Raw genomic sequence first — 10197 nt, forward strand, 5'->3', positions numbered from 1 at the left:
GACAGTAGATAAAACATGATGTATTATGGGTACTAGAACATGAAGACAGACTACATCCTCTCTATTCTGACCTCCTCTGTAGACAGTAGATAAAACATGATGTATTATGGGTACTAGAACATGAAGACAGACTACATCCTCTCTATTCTCTATAGACAGTAGAAAAAACATGATGTATTATGGGTAATTTCCTCTATTTCCTTTGATAATGTTGGTAATGTTGAAAATGACATGAATATAGTAAACACAGAGACAACACTTACCCAGCTGTCCAGTCAGGTTTTTATTGAGTTCATCTAGGGCGGGGAAAATATATTCACTCAACTTGTCAAAAATAAATATAGACAGACAGACAGGAACATAGACAGACAGACAGGAACATAGACAGACAGACAGGAACATAGACAGACAGACAGGAACATAGACAGACAGACAGGAACATAGACAGACAGACAGGGACATAGACAGACAGACAGGGACATAGACAGACAGACAGGAACATAGACAGACAGACAGGAACATAGATAGACAGACAGACAGGAACACAGACAGACAGACAGAAAGGTACATAGACAGAGAGACAGACAGACAGCTACATAGACAGACAGACAGGAACAAAGACAGACAGACAGGAACATAGACAGACAGACAGGAACATAGACAGACAGACAGGGACATAGATAGACAGACAGATAGGAACATAGACAGACAGACAGAGACAGACAGGAACATTGACAGACAGACAGGTACATAGACCGACAGAGAGAGACAGACAGGTACATAGACATACAGACAGACAGACAGGTACATAGACAGACAGGAACATACACAGACAGACAGGTACATAGACAGACAGGTACATAGACAGACAGACAGACAGACAGACAGACAGACAGGGACATAGACAGACAGACAGGAACATAGACAGTACGTGAAGAGCCTGGTTCCTCTCTACCCAGTACAGCCAGTAGTGGACTGGTCACCCCTCAGAGCCTGGTTCCTCTCTACCCAGTACAGCCAGTGAGGACTGGTCACCCCTCAGAACCTGGTTCCTCTGTCCTACCCAGTACAGTCAGTAGAGGACTGGTCACCCCTCAGAACCTGGTTCCTCTGGTCTACCCAGTACAGTCAGTAGAGGACTGGTCACCCCTCAGAACCTGGTTCCTCTCTACCTAGTACAGCCAGTAGAGGACTGGTCACCCCTCAGAACCTGGTTCCTCTCTACCTAGTACAGCCAGTAGAGGTCTGGTCACCCATCAGAGCCTGGATCTGCTGGTCTACCCAGTACAGCCAGTAGAGGACTGGTCACCCCTCAGAACCTGGTTCCTCTCTACCCAGTACAGCCAGTAGAGGACTGGTCACCCCTCAGAGCCTGGTTCCTCTCTATGCATCTTCCTAGGTTCCTGCCTTTCAAGGGAGTTTTTCCTAGCCACCGTGCTTCTACATCTGCATTGCTTGCTGTTTGGGGTTTTAGGCTGGGTTTCTGTACAGCACTTTGTCACATCAGCTGATGTAAAAAGGGCTTCATAAATACATTTGATTGATCGATTGATGCTGGGCGATTAGGCCTGGCTCGCAGTCGGCGTTCCAATTCATCCCAAAGGTGTTCGATGGGGTTGAGGTCAGGGCTCTGTGCAGGCCAGTCAAGTTCTTCCACACCGATCTCAAGAAAATATTTCTGTATGGACCTCGCTTTGTACACGGGGACATTGTCATGCTAAAACAGGAAAGAGCCTTCCCCAAACTGTTGCCACTGAGTTGGAAGCACAGAATCGTCTAGAATGTCATTGTATGCTGTAACGTTAAGATTTCCCTTCACTGGAACTAAGGGGCCCGAACCATGAAAAAACAGCCCAGACCATTATTCCTCCTCCACCAAACTTTACAGTTGGCACTATGCATTGGGGCAGGTAGCGTTCTCCTGGCATCCGCCAAACCCAGATTCATCTGTCGGACTGCCAGATGGTGAAGCGTGATTCATCACTCCAGAAAACGCGTTTCCACTGCTCCAGAGTCCAATGGCGGCGAGCTTTACACCACTCCAGCCGACGCTTAGCATTGAGCATGGTGATCTTAGGCTTGTGTGCGGCTGCTCGGCCGCGGAAACTCATTTCATGAAGCTCCAGACAAACAGTTATTGTGTTGACGTTGCTTCCAAAGGCAGTTTGGAACTCGGTTGTGAGTGATGTAACCGAGGACAGACAATTTTTACGCCCTTCAACACTTTGGGGTCCGGTTCTGTGAGCTTCTGTGGCCTACCACTAAACAGCTGAGACATTTTTGCTCCTAGATGTTTCCACTCCACAATAACAGCACTTACACTTGACCGGGGCAGCTCTAGCAGGGCAGAAACTTGACAAACTGACTTGTTGGAAAGGTGGCATCCTAAGACTGTGCCACATAGAAAGTCACTGAGCTATTCAGTAAGGCCTATCTACTGACAATGTTTGGAGATTTCATGGCTGCGTGCTTGATTTTATACACCTGTCAGCAACGGGTGTGGCTGAAATATAATCTACTAATTTAAAGAGTTGTCCACATACTTTTGTATATATAGTGTAGTTAATCTGTGTAATATATAGTGTAGTTAATCAGTGTAATATATAGTGTAGTTAGGCAGTGTAATATATAGTGTAGTTAATCAGTGTACTGTATGGTGTAGTGAATCGGTGTAATATATAGTGTAGTTAATCAGTGTAATATATAGTGTAGTTAATCAGTGTAATATATAGTGTAGTTAATCAGTGTAATATATAGTGTAGTTAATCAGTGTAATATATAGTGTAGTTAATCAGTGTAATATATAGTGTAGTTAATCAGTGTAATATATAGTGTAGTTAATCAGTGTAATATATAGTGTAGTTAATCAGTGTAATATATAGTGTAGTTAATCTGTGTAATATATGGTGTAGTTAATCAGTGTAATATATAGTGTAGTTAATCTGTGTAATATATAGAGTATATATTTTTTAAGGAAAGTGTTTTCACCTAAATCAATGAAATACATGCAGTTGTGCAACTCACCCTTCTCTCTTCTGACCTCCTCTGTAGACAGAGAAGATAAAACATGATGCATTATGGGTACTAGAACATGAAGACAGGAACATAGACAGACAGACAGACAGACAGGAACACAGACAGACAGACAGACAGACAGACAGACAGGAACATAGATAGATTGACAGACAGGAACATAGATAGACAGACAGACAGGAACATAGACAGACAGACAGGAACATAGACAGACAGAGAGGAACATTGACAGACAGACAGGAACATAGACAGACAAACAGACAGACAGAAAGACTGACAGACAGGAAAATAGACAGACAGACAGGGACACAGACATACAGACAGATAGAAAGACAGACAGACAGGAAAATAGACAGACAGAGAGGGACACAGACAGACAGACAGACAGACAGACAGACAGACAGACAGACAGACAGACAGACAGACAGACAGACAGACAGACAGACAGACAGACAGACAGACAGACAGACAGAAAGACAGACAGACAGACAGACAGACAGACAGGAAAACAGACAGACAGACAGGAACATATACAGACAGACAGACAGGAACATAGACAGACAGGAACATAGACAGACAGACAGGAACATAGACAGACAGACAGACAGGAACATAGACAGACAGACAGGGACATAGATAGACAGACACGAACATAGACAGACAGACAGGAACATGGACAGACAGGAACATGGACAGACAGACAGGCACATGGACAGACAGACAGGCACATGGACAGACAGACAGACAAGAACATGGGCAGACAGACAGGGACACATAGACAGACAGACAGGTACATGGACAGACAGGAACATGGACAGACAGATAGACAGGCAGGAACATATAGACAGACAGACATACAGGGACATAGACAGACAGACAGGTACACAGACAGACAGACAGGAAAATAGACAGACAGACAGGGACACAGACATACAGACAGACAGAAAGACAGACAGACAGGAAAATAGACAGACAGACAGGGACACAGACAGACAGGTACATAGACAGACAGACAGGAACATAGACATACAGACAGACAGGAACATAGACAGACAGACAGACATAAACATAGACAGATAGACAGACAGCAACATAGACAGACAGACAGGTACATAGACAGACATACAGACAGGAAGATGGACAGAACAACAGACAGGAACATAGACAGACAGACATGAACATAGACAGACAGACAGACAGGTACATAGACAGAAAGACAGGAAGATAGACAGACAGGAACACAGACAGACAGAAACATAGACAGACAGACATGAACATAGACAGACAGACAGCAACATAGACAGGAACATAGACATACAGACACACAGACACACTACTTACTCAGGTCTCCTTGTAGTACATCTGGTGTAAAAATTAAATAAAGATAGTGAGATAGTGATAATTAAATCATCATTGAATCATGAGATTTATACACTCCATGACCAACAGTATGTGGACACCTGCTCATTCAGCATCTCATTCCAAAAGCATGGACATTAATATGGAGTTGGTCCCCCTTTGCTGCTATAACAGCCTCCACTATTCTGGGAAGTCATTAATATGGAGTTGGTCCCCCTTTGCTGCTATAACAGCCTCCACTATTCTGGGAAGTCATTAATATGGAGTTGGTCCCCCTTTGCTGCTATAACAGCCTCCACTATTCTGGGAAGGCTTTCCACTAGATGATGGAACTTTGCTGTGGGGACTTGCTTCCAATAAGCCACAAGAGCATTAGTGAGGTCTCCCTCTCTCTCTTCTCTCAGAGGACCTGAGCCCTAGGACCATGCCTCAGGACTATCTGGCCTGATGACTCCTTGCTATCCCCAGTCCACCTGGTTGTGCTGCTGCTCCAGTTTCAACTGTTCTGCCTGCGGCTATGGAACCTTGACCTGTTCACCGGACGTGCTACCTGTCCCAGACCTGCTGGTTTCAACTCTCTAGAGACAGCAGGAGCGGTAGAGATACTCAGAATGATCGGCTATGAAAAGCCAACTGACATTTACGACCTGTTGCACCCTCTACAACCACTGTGATTATTATTATTTGACCCTGCTGGTCATCTATGAACATTTGAACATCTTGGCCATGCTCTGTTATAATCTCCTCTTGGCAGAGCCAGAAGAGGACTGGTCACCCCTCAGAGCCTGGTTCCTCTGGTCTACCCAGTACAGGCAGAAGAGGACTGGTCACCCCTCAGAGCCTGGATCCTCTGGTCTACCCAGTACAGCCAGTAGAGAACTGGTCACCCCTCAGAGCCTGGTTCCTCTCTACCCAGTACAGCCAGTAGAGGACTGGTCACCCCTCAGAGCCTGGTTCCTCTGGTCTACCCAGTACAGCCAGTAGAGGACTGGTCACCCCTCTGAGCCTGGTTCCTCTGGTCTACCCAGTACAGCCAGTAGAGGACTGGTCACCCCTCAGAGCCTGGTTCATCTGGTCTACCCAGTACAGCCAGTAGAGGACTGGTCACCCCTCAGAGCCTGGTTCCTCTGGTCTACCCAGTACAGCCAGTAGAGGACTGGTCACCCCTCAGAGCCTGGTTCCTCTCTACCCAGTACAGCCAGTAGAGGACTGGTCACCCCTCAGAGCCTGGTTCCTCTGGTCTACCCAGTACAGCCAGAAGAGGACTGGTCACCCCTCAGAGCCTGGTTCCTCTCTACCCAGTACAGTCAGTAGAGGACTGGTCACCCCTCAGAGCCTGGTTCCTCTGGTCTACCCAGTACAGCCAGAAGAGGACTGGTCACCCCTCAGAGCCTGGTTCCTCTGGTCTACCCAGTACAGCCAGTAGAGGACTGGTCACCCCTCAGAGCCTGGTTCCTCTGGTCTACCCAGTACAGCCAGTAGAGGACTGGTCACCTCTCAGAGCCTGGTTCCTCTGGTCTACCTTGTACAGCCAGTAGAGGACTGGTCACCCCTCAGAGCCTGGTTCCTCTACCCAGTACAGCCAGTAGAGGACTGATCACCCCTCAGAGCCGGGTTCCTCTGTTCTACACAGTAATGCCAGTAGAGGCCTGGTCACCCCTCAGAGCCTGGTTCCTCTACCCAGTACAGCCAGTAGAGGACTGGTCACCCCTCAGAGCCTGGTTCCTCTGGTCTACCAAGTACAGCCAGTAGAGGACTGGTCACCCCTCAGAGCCTGGTTCCTCTACCCAGTACAGCCAGTAGAGGACTGGTCACCCCTCAGAGCCTGGTTCCTCTCTACCCAGTACAGCCAGTAGAGGACTGGTCACCCCTCAGAGCCTGGTTCCTCTCTACCCAGTACAGCCAGTAGAGGACTGGTCACCCCTCAGAGCCTGGTTCCTCTGGTCTACCAAGTACAGCCAGTAGAGGACTGGTCACCCCTCAGAGCCTGGTTCCTCTACCCAGTACAGCCAGTAGAGGACTGGTCACCCCTCAGAGCCTGGTTCCTCTCTACCCAGTACAGCCAGTAGAGGACTGGTCATCCCTCAGACCCTGGGTCCTCTCTACCCAGTACAGCCAGAAGAGGACTGGTCACCCCTCAGAGCCTGGTTCCTCTGGTCTACCCAGTACAGCCAGTAGAGGACTGGTCACTCCTCAGAGCCTGGTTCCTCTGGTCTACCCAGTACAGCCAGTAGAGGACTGGTCACCTCTCAGAGCCTGGTTCCTCTGGTCTACCTTGTACAGCCAGTAGAGGACTGGTCACCCCTCAGAGCCTGGTTCCTCTACCCAGTACAGCCAGTAGAGGTCTGATCACCCCTCAGAGCCTGGTTCCTCTCTACCCAGTACAGTCAGTAGAGGCCTGGTCACCCCTCAGAGCCGGGTTCCTCTGTTCTACACAGTACAGCCAGTAGAGGCCTGGTCACCCCTCAGAGCCTGGTTCCTCTACCCAGTACAGCCAGTAGAGGACTTGTCACCCCTCAGAGCCAGGTTCCTCTGGTCTACCAAGTACAGCCAGTAGAGGACTGGTCACCCCTCAGAGCCTGGTTCCTTTACCCAGTACAGCCAGTAGAGGACTGGTCACCCCTCAGAGCCTGGTTCCTCTCTACCCAGTACAGCCAGTAGAGGACTGGTCACCCCTCAGAGCCTGGTTCCTCTCTACCCAGTACAGCCAGTAGAGGACTGGTCACCCCTCAGAGCCTGGTTCCTCTCTACCCAGTACAGCCAGTAGAGGACTGGTCACCCCTCAGAGCCTGGTTCCTCTGGTCTACCAAGTACAGCCAGTAGATGACTGGTCACCCCTCAGAGCCTGGTTCCTCTACCCAGTACAGCCAGTAGAGGACTGGTCATCCCTCAGACCCTGGGTCCTCTCTACCCAGTACAGCCAGTAGAGGACTGGTCACCCCTCAGAGCCTGGTTCCTGTGGTCTACCCAGTACAGCCAGTAGAGGACTGGTCACCCCTCAGGGCCTGGTTCCTCTGGTCTACCCAGTACAGCCAGTAGTGGACTGGTCACCCCTCATTGCCTGGTTCCTCTCTACCCAGTACAGCCAGTAGAGGACTGGTCACCCCTCAGAGCCTGGTTCCTCTGGTCTACCAAGTACAGCCAGTAGAGGCCTGGTCACCCCTCAGAGCCTGGTTCCTCTACCCAGTACAGCCAGTAGAGGACTGGTCACCCCTCAGAGCCTGGTTCCTCTGGTCTTCCCAGTACAGCCAGTAGAGGACTGGTCACCCCTCAGAGCCTGGTTCCTCTGGTCTTCCCAGTACAGCCAGTAGTGGACTGGTCACCCCTCAGAGCCTGGTTCCTCTGGTCTTCCCAGTACAGCCAGTAGAGGACTGGTCACCCCTCAGAGCCTGGTTACTCTGGTCTACCCAGTACAGTCAGTAGAGGACTGGTCACCCCTCAGAGCCTGGTTCCTCTCTAGGCATCTTCCTAGGTTCTTGCCTTTCTAGGGAGTTTTTCCTAACCACCGTGCTTCTACATCTGCATTGCTTGCTGTTTGGGGTTTTAGGCTGGGTTTCTGTACAGCACTTTGTGACATAGGCTGATGTAAAAAGGGCTTCATAAATACATTTGATTGATCGATTGATGCTGGGCGATTAGGCCTGGTTCGCAGTCGGCGTTCCAATTCATCCCAAAGGTGTTCGATGAGGTTGAGGTCAGGGCTCTGTGCAGGCCAGTCAAGTTGTTCCACACCGATCTCAACAAACCATTTTTGTATGGACCTCGCTTTGTGCACAGGGACATTGTCATACTGAAACAGGAAAGGACCTTCCCCAAACTGTTGCCACAAAGTTGGAAGCACAGAATCGTCTAGAATGTCATTGCATCCTGTAAGGTTTAGATTTCCCTTCACTGGAACTAAGGGGCCTAACCCGAACCATGAAAAACAGCCCCAGACCATTATTCCTCCTCCACCAAACTTTACACTTGGCACTATGCATTGGGGAAGGTAGTGTTCTCCTGGCATCCGCCAAACCCAGATTCATCTGTCAGACTGCCAGATGGTGAAGCGTGATTCATCACTCCTGAGAACGTATTTCTACTAGTCCAGAGTCCAATGGCGGCGAGCTTTACATCACTCCACCCGATGCTTGGCATTGAGCATGGTGATCTTAGGCTTGTGTGCGGCTGCTCGGCCACGGAAACCCATTTCATGAAGCTCCAGACAAACAGTTATTGTGTTGATGTTGCTTCCAGATGTAGTTTGGAACTCTGTAGTGAGTGTTGCAACCGAGGACAGACCATTTTTACACCTTTCAACACTTGGCGGTCCCATTCTGTGAGATTCTGTGGACTACCACTAAACGGCTGAGACATTTTTGCTCCTAGATGTTTCCACTCCACAATAACAGCACTTACACTTGACTGGGGCAGCTCTAGCAAGGCAGAAACTTGACCAACTGACTTGTTGGAAAGGTGGCATCCTAAGACAGTGCCACGTTGACAGTCACTGAGCTCTTCAGTAAGGCCATTCTACTGACAATGTTTGTCTATGGAGATTGCATGGCTGTGTGCTTGATTTTATTCACCAGTCAGCAACGGGTGGGGCTGAAATAGAATCTACTAATTTAAAGACTTGTCCACATACTTTGAATATATAGCGTTTTCACTAAAATCAGTAGACAGTAGATAGAACATGATGTATTATGGGTACTAGAACATGAAGACAGACTACATCCTCTCTATTCTGACCTCCTCTGTAGACAGTAGATAAAACATGATGTATTATGGGTACTAGAACATGAAGACAGACTACATCCTCTCTATTCTGACCTCCTCTGTAGACAGTAGATAAAACATGATGTATTATGGGTACTAGAACATGAAGACAGACTACATCCTCTCTATTCTGACCTCCTCTGTAGACAGTAGATAAAACATGATGTATTATGGGTACTAGAACATGAAGACAGACTACATCCTCTCTATTCTAACCTCCTCAACATGATGTATTATGGGTCTGAAGGTAACCTGGTATAAATGAATAGAGTCTAATGGACAGTATATGGGTCATTCCTAGTTATATCCTGATCTAATACAGGACTGGTCTGAAAGTAACCTGGTATAAATGATTAGAGTCTAATGGACAGTATATGGGTCATTCCTAGTTATATCCTGATCTAATACAGGACTGGTCTGAAGGTAACCTGGTATAAATGAATAGAGTCTAATGGACAGTATATGGGTCATTCCTAGTTATATCCTGATCTAATACAGGACTGGTCTGAAGGTAACCTGGTATAAATTAATAGAGTCTAATGGACAGTATATGGGTCATTCCTAGTTATATCCTGATCTAATACAGGACTGGTCTGAAGGTAACCTGGTATAAATGAATAGAGTCTAATGGACAGTATATGGGTCATTACTAGTTATATCCTGATCTAATACAGGACTGGTCTGAAGGTAACCTGGTATAAATGAATAGAGTCTAATGGACAGTATATGGGTCATTCCTAGTTATATCCTGATCTAATACAGGACTGGTCTGAAGGTAACCTGGTATAAATTAATAGAGTCTAATGGACAGTATATGGGTCATTACTAGTTATATCCTGATCTTTCTAATACAGTGCATTCATAAAGTGACTTTTTCCACATTTTGTTACACAAAAAATAAATCTCAATCTACACACAATTATGACATCACAATACCCCATTATGACATCACAATACCCCATAATGACATCACAGTACCCCATAATGACAAAGCAAAAACAGGTATTTAGAAATGTTTGCAAATTAATAAAAAATAATGTAAACTGA

This window comes from Salvelinus namaycush, unplaced genomic scaffold, assembly GCF_016432855.1.
Source record: "Salvelinus namaycush isolate Seneca unplaced genomic scaffold, SaNama_1.0 Scaffold2111, whole genome shotgun sequence".
NCBI lineage: Eukaryota > Metazoa > Chordata > Actinopteri > Salmoniformes > Salmonidae > Salvelinus > Salvelinus namaycush.